General features: G+C 41.7%; 1 protein-coding gene across 3 annotated transcripts in view; it reads right to left on the bottom strand.

The window, feature by feature from the left end:
• CTNND2 (catenin delta 2) overlaps nt 1-14,621 on the bottom strand; it is an 829,794-nt gene that overhangs the window by 502,894 nt on the left and 312,279 nt on the right. The window lies entirely within an intron of this gene.

Raw genomic sequence — 14,621 nt, forward strand, 5'->3', positions numbered from 1 at the left:
CTTTCACCTCCTAATAAAAGAGTGATTTTAATGGTTTCCTTGACTTATTACCCCCGACTTCCACACAAACACATTAAAACATTAAACCAAAAGTATTCTTGTTCTAAGTTGCAAAATGAAAAGCTTTTGTTCTTTGGGTAACAGAGTTTCAAGCATCAGTAAACAGAGAATTTTTATTGTTGTTTTGGTCTAGAAGGACCAGGGAAGGGACACTCACATCTTTGTCGCATTAATGGTGGGCCCGCGGAGGGCACCAACAGTGACATGCCTTGCATCGAGAACCCTGTGTTCATACATGGTTTTCCTCCAACAAAGTCCTCTCCAAATGGATTTTAGGCAATTTGAAGATTGGTTACCAGAGGAGAATGGGGGTGGATAGCTTCTGTCTGTTCCTTAACAAGTTCCTCTCTCTAAAAAAAAGTCCACCTTTTCTTCTTTCAACAAAGCACCTACACACTTCAATAAAATTATTGCTCATAACAAAATAAATGAAGAATGAACATTCTCCACAGGCAAGAGACACTGGAACTTGTGTCATACATCAAATTACGTTTGCATAATCATTTCGCGAAATGTATCTTTGTTTCCCATCGTGCAAAGGAAGCAGAGACTTTTTTCTTAAAGACTAGAATGTTGTCCTCTTACCAGAATCCTTTACGTGCTACGTTCATTGATCCATAGCTTCCTCCCATTGTCAAGATTCTTTGTATGATGTCATATGACACAGGAATTTAAGAATATTTAATTTTAACTGATTCAGAAAAGCAGGCTAGCTCTAAAAGCTGAAAGTAGTTTTTGTGTTTACTATAATATGACCTTTCCCCGGAGAAAATGAGCGGTGCTCCCATGGTACCGACTTCCATGAGAGATATACTGTCAAGGGCTTTGGGGATTATTAGTTGTGGCCAAATGTCCACGTTGGAGTTACGTATCAAAGGAGAGTTTTCTTTGTTAGTCCAACTCATAGCACTTAGAGAACAATTATCAACAGAAATTGGTTACTGAATGATCAGTTATCAATCATTGCTGAATTATCAGCAGGAAACGCATCTCTGGCTGTCCCACCCCCCCTTCACCAGGAGGCTCTTACCTACACACGTGATGTTCCCCAGCTCACCTTACAGGCTGCACAAATGGATACACTGCCGTTTTATACTATGAATCACATTAAAAACATATAATCCCCCTTTGATTTTCTGAAGAATTTAGGAAGGTTCCATTTCGACATTTTGATTAAAGATCTCAGTATTCCATCACCTACCTGTGAAAAATCAAAAAGCTGAAGGAAGAATGGTGCTGACACGCACACCTCTCAAATGGATGAGCCGATACCATAAGTGCACGCTGCCTTGATGCTCCAGGTGCTCGCCACGCCGGCTGCACAAGCCTGGGTCCTCAGGTAAAACCAACCAGCCAGCACTTACGTAGAGCTTGCCTTATGCCGATTCTGCTCTAAACAGGTCTACACACTTCATATACACTAACATGTAATTCTCACAACAGCCCTGCTCATTAGGGACTGCCGTTATCTCCCTTTCATACATAATAAAACTAAGGCGCAAAGTTAAACACAGAGTTCCATTTGAATCAGCCATTTCCTCTTCCGGATACATCCTCAAAAGAATTGAAAGCAGGGACTTAAACTGATACTGTACACACACGTTCACAGCAGCATTATTTACAGTGGCCAGGAGGTAGAAACAAGCCAAGTGTCCATTGATGGATGAATGGAAAATCAAAATGTGGTCTATCCACGCAGTGGAATATTGCTCAGCCATAAAAAGGAATGAAATTCTGATGTATGAGACAACATGGAGGAACCCTGAAGACATGCTCCTGAAACAAGTCAGACACAGAAAGAAGATTAATATGTCATTGCATTTACGTGAGGTACCTACCCAGAAGAGAAAAATTCATAGAGATAGAAAGTAGAACAGTGGTTAGTAGAGATTGAGGGCGGGGGGGTAAAGAGTTATTGTTTAATAAGCACAGAGTTTCAGTTCTGGAAGATGACAGAGTTCTCAAAATACCTAGATGGTAGTGATGGTTGCAAAACATTGTGAATGTACTTAATGGCATTGAATTGTACACTTAAAATGGTAAATTTTGTTTTCTATATTTTACCAAAGTAAAAAAAAAAAGTAAAAAGAAAACTAAGATGCAAAGAAGTGGACTATCACGTTCCACATCACTGAGTGTGATGTGGCAGAGCTCAGCCTAGAGCTCAGACAGTCTGACGCCAGAGGCCACACCCTTAACTGTGTGCCAGCAGGACGCACACACCTGCCCCCACGTCTGCCATCGGTGCTCGTTGTGGGAATGAGCCGAGATTTGCGTGCACAAGGCACATCGTGACTGACTACCATTCACACTGGCACACCCGCCAAGCCTCGACTAGATCCTGGGGAGGCCACCTGCAAGCCAGCCCATAGCTCCCTTCTTCCTTTCAACACACGTCCAGGTGTGGAGGAGACTCTGCGCGGCCCCACACACCCTAACTGTGCTACTCCCTTTGCTACCTCCCTTTATCTCCAGGTTCTGAAGATCTCCCTTCCTAGTTCCTGCATGTTTCACTAGAAACACAGAGGGAGCCAATAGCTCTCCCACTAACATCTCCTTCTAGAACATTCCAGTATGTATCTCTGGGACTTTATATTATCTGTTCCTCAAGTGAGTTTCTCACCGAGAACTCTGTCACTGAATGACACTTTTCTAAGTTACTATGTCACTATATTTAACATTTCATATAAACCTGTCTTCTAAGTTTTACTGTATACTCTTAAAGAAGAGAGGGTGATCTTAGCTTTATTTTTCTCTCGGCACTTAACAGAGAACGGCTGACACAGAGAAGCACAATAAACATTTGAATGATGAATGTCTTCCTAATGGGTACCCTAGGGTGTCCTCCAGATAATGACAAAAGTTTATGATTTGGACACCGAGATGCATTATGATGCTAGAGCATTTTTCTGAACAGATTTCTGTAGAAAAATAAATAAACTAGAATAATGTAACACAACAATATTAACAGGTTCAATTAAAACAACAACAACAACAACAACCTCATACAGTATGAGCATACATATAAAGAGAGGCCCATTTAAAAGCTCCCAGAGGAGTTAGCAATCGATGCCATTTTCACAATCAGTCTTTAAACTCAGGAATCTCATACATGGAGGTTCAAAAAGAATAAACATATTGTCACTCCTGCAGTTCTACTTGGTGTCAAATGACAACATTATCCATCAAGAAGGCATCATGGTACATTCAAGCCAAGCGTGCCTTGGGCTACATGCACAGAGGGCTTCTAGAACACTCTATTCTAGAAGCCTCAAAGGCACGCTCTTAAAGAATGGCTGGCCAGCTTTTCATTTGCATACTTTCTCTGGGTTCATCAGGTAAAACCAGCAAACAACCCACAAAACAAAGCATTTTTCTTCCCAATGGTTCACTTAAAAACTGAAGTTTCTTATTATATGTATTCAAGAGCTAGTCCTCCAGCTCACTGGAGATTTTAGAAAGACAAAGTAATTGAAATACATCAGAAGGATTGGGACGGCCTCAACTGGGATGGGAAACAGGTCTCCAGGAAACCACCAAATGGGCGGTGCAGGATCTGGGGCTGGTGCCAAGGCCTTCTGAGTGCTCGGGAACCTGTGTCCCAAATGTACTCCTCACTGATACCAAACTCCTCCCAATCCAGCATGAGCCTGTGCCAGGGAAGCTGGCCGAGGAGAACCGAGCATGCTGGCCATTCGCAGCTGGACATCTGGGGTCGTCGGGACCAGGACCCTGCTGGACAGAAGGCTCTCGGGTATGGCAGGTATGTCTTTGAATTAGTCCTTATCTGCCCTGACTTCGGGGGCAACATAAAGCTGCTGGTTTCAACAGAAGAAAGGTGTCCCCAGCGGCTGCTTGGACTGAGCAGAGCTGTCAGGGATTGGCAGCTTCTGTCTTTGGCTTCAGGGGACATACCCCAGCTTCTGATCCTCTGACAGGAGCTAGCAGGCATGTATTGACATCCGTGGGGTAATGCAAATATTTGGGAAGAGAAACCCCAGAATTACACTGTGCTAAGCTGGCCAGGTGGGTGCTTGCATTACATGGCAATGCAGAAAACAAGGATGTTTGGCCATGTCTGTGGTCACTGGAAATCAGGCCTTGACCCAAAGGAAGTACTGTTTCCATCCTACTACAGGGTCTCCCTGAGTGAAAGTGGGACTGTTAATAATGTGCGCTAGCAAATGAGGGGCCAGGGCTTAGCTCAAATGTTCTATCAGGTTTGTCAAAAGATCTTTTCTAAATGGAGATGTTGTCATGTTTGGAATTGCTAGTAGCTGATTTATTTAATTTCTGTTAAAAAATCAAGTACTCTGTAAAGCCAGAGTATTCTTTCCACGAACTACATGTTATTTGTAGATATTTAGAGAAAGGAGACAAGAGAGAAAGGAAATTTTTCCATAATTCATAAATAAGAAATACATACTATGGTTCTACATAACTTGAGTCAGCTTTGATCTATTTTTAACTCTGCTTTGGTGCTCAAGAAAAACTCACAGGGAAAAAAAGAGGATTCGATAAAAAGCAATACCCTCACGGGAGTAAAATCAAATAAAGCTTAGCTTGAAAACTGGTTTTGCAGTCTCCAAAATACAAAGCATGCAATGGATTTACTATATCTTTAGCCAAACCATGAATATGAATGGGGACTAGAGTTAACCCAAGGTTATGCAGACAGTTTAAGCTTTATTCAGAGCAAAATTTCAAATACATTGAGAAATATTTTCATAGAAAAGGGCTGGAACGAGATTAACAGTATTTTCAAGCAATCTAAAATCATGGATTTGAAAGATCTTTCTTTGGTTTATCACCTTAAAAATGACTCCGAACAATATGCATGTAGTTATCTAGAAGAGAATTATCAAAATCCTTTTGTACTGATGACTCTATCATTCCTATATTGTTTAGAAATAGTAATTTATCCTGAAATAGTAATTTATGACTATATGTCATAAGCTAACTTTTTAAAGCTGTACTTTTTCCTGAGCTTTAAGCTATAGTGTACCCTATAGGTAGCTTAGCTTTGGATTCCAAAACGTTACTATCAAACAAGCATCCTGGATTCTTCTTGAGTACAACTGTTCTTTTGCTTTTAACTTTCTTTGTGCCCACCTCCAAGTTTTCATCATCAAAAAGCAGTCAGTGCAATTATACCTGGGAAGCAAGTGTGAATGAGGATTCTAGAATGGCTCATAATATCTAAGTACATAATGAATATATCAATGGAAAGATTATTTTAGTAAGTATCAGTACCCTCAGAGGGTTAGAAATGGGTGAGAGAGATGAATAACCCTGTCTCTACAACCATCATGTTGTTTAAGAGTCCAGTTTTACACCCAATTTGGACTCTTGTCCACGTATTCATCACCCAGCAGACACAAATGTCACACAACCTGTGTTAGTGGCTTGGGGGACTCCGTTGGGGCCAGAACTATCCAGCAGAGAGGAGAGGTTCAGTCCAGAATGGACACAGCAGTATTTCCCTGGTGGGAATGGCCAATTTCCCAGTCAGTCCAGGAACTGAGTCCTCTGGCGCTGGGGAGATGTGGGACCCAAAGGGCTTCAGACCTCAAGCTCTGAGCACTATACTCAAGGAGGCAGACTCTGACACCCCAGTCACACAAGGGGGGTTAGGGCCCTGCCCACATTTCGAACCACATCTATGTCCTCACACTGCTCCTCTCATCCATGACCACATGTCACCAGCATCCCTTCTGCGTTAGCAAAACTCACTGGTATGGGTCTTGGTACCCACTTTTGAAGGGCTTGGCAACCATTCCTCGATTATGGAATCCTGATTTTGGTTCTCAATGTCTAATTATCCATCCCTCACCTGATCAATAATGTTAACTTGCAAACAGACACATGTAAGCACTCAGTTTACACTGAAGTATCTAAAAAATAAATTACATACAAACAACGTAACACGTGGTTTTCTCTCCTGCAAAGAAGAACCTCCTGCAGATGGAACCATTGTTATCGTGTATACCACTGGTGGGAGAGGCGGGGAAGAAAACATTGGTACCTTATTAAAACTGCTCATTCTGAACTGATGAAAAGGTTTAATCCAGTGTGGTCAGGCTAAGGTGGATCATACAACTATCCAAAAAAGCAAGTCTAGACCAGCAACGGGAAACAGGGTCATGGCAACATGGCAACTGTTGGAACAATGCAACCGAGAGGGGACTAAATCAATCAATCAAAACTATATAGCTGACAGATGAGGAAGTGGGGGACATCAGGGGACTGTGGCCCGGGCGTGAATTAAGAAATTAGAGTGAGTCACTGCCATGGAGATTAATTACCATAAGATCGGAAATATTAGTCACTCAACTGGGACAAGTCAAAGAGGAATAAAAACTACCTAAACATAATACTCATCGTTTCGAGCTATGCTTTTCCAGGCTTCTTATCTATGACTATTTTACACAGTTGATATACTGCACATAGAAATTTCTAGTCTGCTGTTTTCATCAAAGATTACAATAAATGCCATTTAACACTGATTTCGAACATTTGTTGGTCTGATAAATAAAGTCCAGTAAAATTATTACAAGCCACACCCCTACAGTGGATGCTGTGACACGCTGCCCAGTTCCCATCGGGGAGGAAGCACCTATTCCCCCAGCTGCTGGAAGAGAAGCCGCCAGACAACACCCAGCTGTCAGCCCCTTGCAGAGTGACTCAGCGGAAGAGTCAGTGTCCCTGGAACAGCCCACATCCCATGGCTCGTTGACTTTGGGGATACATAGGCTGAGCACCCATGCCCCAAGCAAGCCCAATGGCTCCCCGTAGGTGGACTGGCACCTCTGCTGGGAGGACACCACAGCTCAGCCTCTCCCTGCCCCAGTCCTCTATCCTTCCCTTCTTCCGTGCTGACCCCAAGAGCACCCCAAAAACCTCCTGCATGCTACTCTTTATATCAGAGTATGCTTCTCAGACGACCCGACCTGAAAAACTAGCACTTATTAGATAAATAAGATATTTAATCTCCAACTGGTTTTTTAAGACAGCATTGTACAAGACAGTTTCACTTTCAAAATTTTAAAATATTCTCTTTGTCAAAAGGATGTAAAGGTCTTTGAACTATACAGCACATTTTTATTAAGCTAGTGAGCATCGAGTGTAGGGCATGGGCCTTGCCAGGGGCTGAAAACACATGAATAAAACAAGCATAGTCCTTGATGTGTAAAATCTATGAAGATTACTGGGGTGTGTGCATGCATGATGTGTGGTGCATAGTGTGTGTTGTGTGCATGTGGGTGAGTTGGGGTGAACAGTCTACAGAGAACAGAACTATTTAAAATATGGTATGAAATTGGTGAAATTAATAGGAAATAAGAAAAACACTGTGTCTAAAAATATTTTGTTCTACCATTTCCAATTATTTCTATAGGCGCAAAACAGAAAAAAAGACTCAAGATAGGCTTGGAGAAAATGAACATCTGCTAGCTCAGGAAATAAACTTTAAGCAATATTTCATAGAATAAATTTTTACGTTATCAAAAAGCGTCGCAAGATTTCCTCTCCCTCCCCCAAGGTGTCCTAGTTGTTTCTGCACTGACAGGAAAAAAGGGGGGGTGGTGATAGAAAAGCATTTGAAGTAGTCATTTTGCATAAAAGGATCTGTGATTCCGAGGAAAAGAGGAAATTATGTGAGCAATTAATGCCTCTTTATGAAATGATAAGGCAATTAGTGGAAACTTTAACACCAGCCACCAGTGTTCACTTGAAGTGGCAGCCCCAGGGGGCTGAGAAGGGGAAAAGTGGAAATGTGAGTTCACAGAGTTCCTGGGAGCCAAGAGGAGTCAAGGAGAGCTCACGTCGCCATGCACAAGAGGTCAGCCATCCTCTCTGAAAATATTGAATTTACATTAATTTTTGCATCAAATATAAGACTTTGAATGCCTAAATAGATAAGCATTTTTTATAGGAAACAACAAGATCAGCTGTGCATATATTTCTGAGTCAACCGTTAACGGCCCTCAACAGCCCTGTAACACAAATCCTACTGAGGAAAGGTCCCTGAAATCCTAAGGGGACTTGACCTCACGACTCCTTCCCCGTGGGGTGAGGCTTGGTGGCCCACAGAGTCCCCAGGGAGAAAACGCTTTCCCCGCAGACTCCAGTGGCCATCACGAGAAAAGCTGTCGACACCTCGGGCAGAGAGTTCTCTTGGGCCTAGACCACACCGCGGAGGTCCAGCTGCATGTCTGACAGGCTCCCAGGTGGTGACTTCCTGGGCCTGGCCCCTGGCTATGAGAAGCCAGGGTCTAGTGGGATACACTGCAGGGGGTGGGGGGGAAGCTTGTACCTCACGGTGGGCGCCCCCTCATTGGAACTGCTGGCCAGAAGGGACGCATTCACAGCACAGCACGCTGCAGGCTTTTCTACAGCCGTGACCTCTCCAAGATCATCTTAAGCAGACAGTTCTTCCCCTTCGCCCCCTCCTGGCCCCCAACCTCAAAAATCAGCACCCATCCCTTTCTTCTCAAGTGGCAGGAATATAAAATCAGCCTTTCCCCCTCTATGTTTGTATTGTTTCTATTTTGTAAACCATTTCACCTTCCTTAATTCATTTGATGAATTGCGGTAAAATTGAAAACTCCCCGGTTGTTACATATAACCATGGATTCCCACGGTTTCCCCAGCTTCTTGCAGGCACTGGAGTTCCAGTTCCTTGGAGGGAAACTTGGGGGACAGTGTAGTCCATAAGCGTAGGAGGCAGAGATCCTGGGCTGGTTGTTTGCCTTGGGATCCAGCGACATGCACTTAAAATCAGAGTCTCAGGGTTCTTGTCTGAAACTGGGGGTGATGCCTCCCTCTTTGGAGAGTTGTTATCAGAATAAGATGCATTGGAACACGGAGACCTGTTGCAGAGCTAAATACATATATGCTAAGAAACACATAAGCTAGCTTTTTGTCTGACAACCCATTCTCTCTGCTCTAACTTTGTTATTAGAACACTTAAAAATTAAAAACACTACATTTCTTTCTTAAGGAACATTAGTTAATCTTCACCAATTTAAAATGCAAAAGGAATTCTCATAAAATGATTTCAGTTTCTCACTTTACTCAACTACACTGCCTCATCGAAGAAACAGCCAGCAATATGCTATACAGTGTGTGTCAAAATACCCCAAATAATGTATAACACCGTCTTGTGTGTACGTTGGCATTATGGTATATTTTCTTCTCCAATTCGTTTGTTTCCTATATGTAATTTTTCCCCATGGGTTGTATCGTGCTGCGTGGGTGACTTCTTGCCCTGCTTTCTTTACTCTCCATTATAACATGAGCATTTTGTACAAGAATAATCTTGTGAGAGGCAGTTTTTGCTTTGTTTATTCCTTGAGTACTTATAGACTGAAGAAAACTAAAAGCACTGCTGCGCCTTTAATCTTACAGAATATTATCCAAAGATATGGTATTTCTATCCTTGACACATCTCACAAAAATGGAATTGGTGAAATACAAAACATGTGCAGCGGGAAGCTTACACACTTAGTAAAATACATGAAAGGGCTGACTTACAGATATCTTTCTCCTGATGTTACAAGCATGCGCTCTGGACATCCATTCCTGGGGTCAGATCTCAGGGCTACCAGTTACATGTTGGGTGACTTAGAAAATATTCTCAACTCTGTCCCCTTCCATTTCCCCATCTGGGCTAAACCCAGAAGCTCCCCGATGGGCCTGTTCTAAGAATTAAATGCAATTCCATAGTAAAATGCTTAGAAGAGCCCTTGATCCATAACAAGCACTCAATGAATACAAGCTTTTATTATTTCAAAATGCAGTTAATAATTTAGAGCAGTGGTTCTCAAAGAGTCGCCCCCGGACCTGCAATATCAACACTACTCAAGAACCTAGAAATACAAGTTCCTGGGCTTGATCCAAGATCAACTACATCAGAAACTGGACAGGGGCAAAAAGGGGGCAGCAGCTGGCCCTTAACAAGCTTTTCAGTTCATTCTGATGCACTCTCAAGCTTGCAAACCACTGGGACACCTGCAGAATGTGCCAAGAACCCCTTTTATAGATGTGCGTTCCCATGGTTTTCTGATTTTGTCCTACGTATTAATTAATTTGGCATGGTGAGGGAAACGTTGGTTAACAGCTATAAAGCACTACTTAGAGATTACCCAGATATCTTTGACTTCATGAGATTTGTGACACTCAGGTGTTCTGAAACAAAATTCGTCCTTAGGTTGGTAAACCATCTGAAGAATAATGTTGAGATTACCCATTTTGTAATAACTCTATACAAAATTAAGAGCAAATATTGACATTAAAATCTTTAATCAAAAAACATTATGGAATTGAATAGAATTTATGTACACTGTACAATCCACAGATTTGAAAATCCATTCATTCTCAGATATTGTATGACTCTGTTGAGTTGGGCTTTAGTATCCTTTCAACAGAGTATACTGAGTAAACTGAGCAAATAGTTACTTTAAAAATGCTATTTCCTTTTTATGCCATGTTTTTGTGGAGAAGGAAAAGGAAAGACTAAATGATGAAGATACACTTAAGTTGGGTGAATGGGCACTCTCGTGGTGTGGCGTTAAAAAGGAAGTAAACTTCCCAGGAGCAAGAAGAAGGGTGGGATATATCCTTAAAGCATGGTATTAGCTTTAGTAAACAGGATTATGAAAAGCCTATCTTAATATTATAAAAATGAGGTAAAAGCAAACTGTTCAAAATACATATTCATAAGCTTTTATAAATATTTCTTCTTTATATTATCTGGTAAAATAATACAGTAAAATGTGGAACGATAAGTGCTACTTTTGAGCTCATCAATCACCAATTTAAGACTCACTACATTCACCCACATTTCTAGAATATTCCGAAGCAACTCGAGAGCCCATTCACCACTGGGTGAAATCACGAGGGACTGAATCTGAAGAAACTCTTCCAGCATGAGCACCATTTTGGAGCAGATTATCCATGCTCATATGGATCACCCAAATTCCAAATAGCAAAGTAATAGTGTGTCCATAAAACCAGTATATTCCCTAGGACTGGCAGACTGACCAAAGGCTCAAATTCCATAAGACTTAGATAGACTCAGTGTCTAATGTTTTTTGAATAGTTTAGAAGTTGGGATTTTCATCCCACAGAAGAGTGGGAGAAAGGAAGAAAAATGCATGGATCTTTGCAGGTGACTCAGCGAAGCATACAAATTTATGCTGATTGTATAATAATTTTCTGCCAACAAACACTGCTGATCCAAAGGAAGCACAGCTGTAACGGGCACTCATTTTAACACTTTTCTCAACCTAACAGTTTTCTCATTGAACCAATGGCCACTATCCTTAATAGTATTCTTAGCACCTCAAAGTAAGGAATGTTACAAAAATAGGGCAAAGACCCTTATTATAATAATTGTCTTCCTGATCTTAGTTTCAAAGATTAATCCCTATCGTAATACTGCAGCTTCTGCTATTTTCATAAAAATTTCTGGATAGTAAGAAACCCAGTAATGTGGCAGTTGAGCAACTTTATCTTGGGAGTTCCACTGTTGCTCAAAGACATTCTAATTGAGATATACACGCCTAATGAAGAAAAATGCAAGTAATCTATGTCTTAGTGCCTTGTTAGTCATTTTCTGTGAAGAGCTCGTTCCTAATCACTCTGGCTGGGAACACTTAGGCCTAAGCATTCTGTTTTGTAGAGCTTTCCAGCAATTCGCAGGATGTTGTTTTTAATGACAAAGTTCTCATAAACAACGCTCCATAGTCGTCCGGTAAGCTAGTAAGATTTTTCACCTGGCTGTCTGTAATAAGCATTAAATGGAATCCACAAAAACCATAAATAATTCTTATAAAAATGATGTGTAGCATGTACACTTAATTTTTTAAATCATTATATTATTGTTATTAAGATTAATTAACTTCAATAAATCAACAAACAACAAATGTTGGTGAGGATGTGGAGAAAAGGGAAGACTTGTGTGTTGTGGTTTGGAGGGCAAACTGGTGCAGCCACTATGAAAAACAGTATGGAGGTTCCTCAAAACATTGAAAATGGAACTACCTTCTGGTCCAGCAATTCCACTCCTGGGTATTTATCTGAAGAAATCCAAAACACTAATTCGAAAAGATATATGCACCCCTATGTTCACTGCAGCATTATTTACAATAGCCAAGATATGGAAGCAACCTAAGTGTTCATCAATGGATGGTAGGATAAAGAGATGTGGTACATTTATACAATGGAATATTACTCAGCCATAAAAAAGAATGAAATCTTACCATTTGCAATAACATGGACCTAGAGGGTATGTATTATGCTAAGTGGAATAAGACAGAAGAGAGAGAGAAATACCATATGATCTCACTTATGTGTGGACGCTAAAGGACAAAATTAACAAGGACAACAAAAAAAGAGAAACAGACTCATAGACACAGAGAACAAGCTGAGGGTTACCAGATGAGAGGGAACTTGCGGGGCTGGGTGAAGGGATTAAATAGTACAAATTGGTAGTTACAAAATAGTCATGAGGATGTAGGGTACAGCATAGGAAATGTAGTCAATAATATGGTAATAATTATGTATAGTGCCAGGTGGGTACTATACATCGGGGGGAATCACTTCTCAAATTATAGAAATGCCTAACCACTATGCTGCACTAACGTAAAATACCATTAAATGTCAAGTGTAATTGAAAAAAAATTTTTTTAAAGTACTGCTGTTAAGATCAATTTATTGTTTCCTAGCTGTGTGGTGTATACTTCAATCAATTCAACGTACAAGTGCTCAATGCTCCTTGGCATGCTATGTTCAGACTGTGGAGGGATGCTAAGATGTCAAGGTCACTGCTTGGCGCATCCCATGGTGAATGTGAGACACAAGATTCCCCCAACCTTGTGTGCACGTGAAGACTGTTCTTTGACCTGGATTGGACTCTGGCTGACTACAGAGAGCACCCACATTTGAGTTCATCCCCCTTCCAGTGCCTGCTGTCTTGGGAAAGAGCTCACCCGTCTCTGAGGCCCAGGCCCAGCCCTTGCTCTGCCGCATTGGTCAGTTCAGTACGTTTTTCCCACACCCCCTGAAGCTTCAGCCCTAACGATACATTGTTGCACCTGTCTTCTGATCACCTATTTTAACTTGTCATTTACAGGTGGCTTAGTGATACTGGAGTCACCCCATGTTGCTGCTGTTTGGGAAACCATCAGTACAGATCCACGGTTTAGTCGAGGAAGCCATTCAGCTGTAAGGACTGCCTCGTAACACGGATGCAATTAGCAGGTCATGGGTGTGCCAACATCCAGTGGAATTCACAACCCTTCTACATTCAATGCTATCTCATCAATATCACAAGGACTCTCCTGCACGGTCATGTGTCACGTGCTTGTCTCTCTACTGGGATTGCCCTCCCTCACAGATTGAACCATAAGAAAGTGCTACAGCTATAGGTCAAACGGGTGGTTATTACAAATTTCATAAATTTGACCTAATAGTTCTACAAACCTATACCAGGAAGAACATGGCTCCAGTTCAAAATGAACTGCACTCATGCCTAGGGTCTTGCTGCTCACTTCAGCTGCAAGAAATCTCCGCCTCTGCCAAAGTCCCTCTTTGGGGCATTTCAAGTTGCCAGCACAGGCCTTTATGACACACACCTCACCGTTAGGCTGTGGAGGACAGGTCCTCCTGAGGCTGTGCCCCGTCCCCTTCACCTCTATATGTTACAGATCCCCTTGCTCCTTGTAAGTAAGTGCTGAATAATTATTTGGAGAGTCACTGGGAATCCCAAAGGAGAGAAAACGGTCATTACCTGAGCCTACCGTCACATGTTCAAATCTGTCACAATGCCCATGTTCAAATCCCAAAGTAATTCTTTCCTACTGGTTTACCTACCTGAAAATGGAAATAACAGTTTACCTCAGAGAATTAAATAACTTAACTCATCAAAAAGTGCCTAGAACAGGCAAAAGTTCAATGGATATCAGCTATTATTATTATTTCAAAATGACAAATGCTACACACTAGTCCCTGTAGACTCAGGGTCCAGCCTTTCTACAGAGATATGGAGGACTAGACTGTAAAATACATAGCTGTTGGTCTGACCCAAAGTCCAGTGTTCACAGGGTGGACGTCATCGGTGAAGGATAGAGAATGTTCTAGAAGTCTGAGCAGAGGCTGAGCCCCTGGTGCACGGAGGTCTCACCTGGGGCACCTTAAAGCCAAGGGTCCCTGGGCTCCTCCTCAGACACTGAAATCAGTCTCTGAGGTTGAGGCCCTGGCATCAGCGTTTTCTGTTCCCCGGGTGACTCTAACAGCAGAGGCAGGCTTGAGGAACCCTAATGTAAAACACTCCTGGGCCACACTTAACTATTACTTATCTAGTTTGGTACTAGTTTCTGGGATAGCAGTAAATAAAAAAAAAGTCATTTAAAGTAAAAGTTCTATTCCAAGGTTGTCACACCCCAATCAGGAAACTATCACCATTTCTGTCACTTTGATTTCCTCAAATTGTAGACACCACCATAAAAGGACATCAAAGAATAGAAAACATTTTCCAAATTAAACCTAGTGACAAGAGT

This window comes from Rhinolophus ferrumequinum, chromosome 7 (assembly GCF_004115265.2).
Source record: "Rhinolophus ferrumequinum isolate MPI-CBG mRhiFer1 chromosome 7, mRhiFer1_v1.p, whole genome shotgun sequence".
NCBI lineage: Eukaryota > Metazoa > Chordata > Mammalia > Chiroptera > Rhinolophidae > Rhinolophus > Rhinolophus ferrumequinum.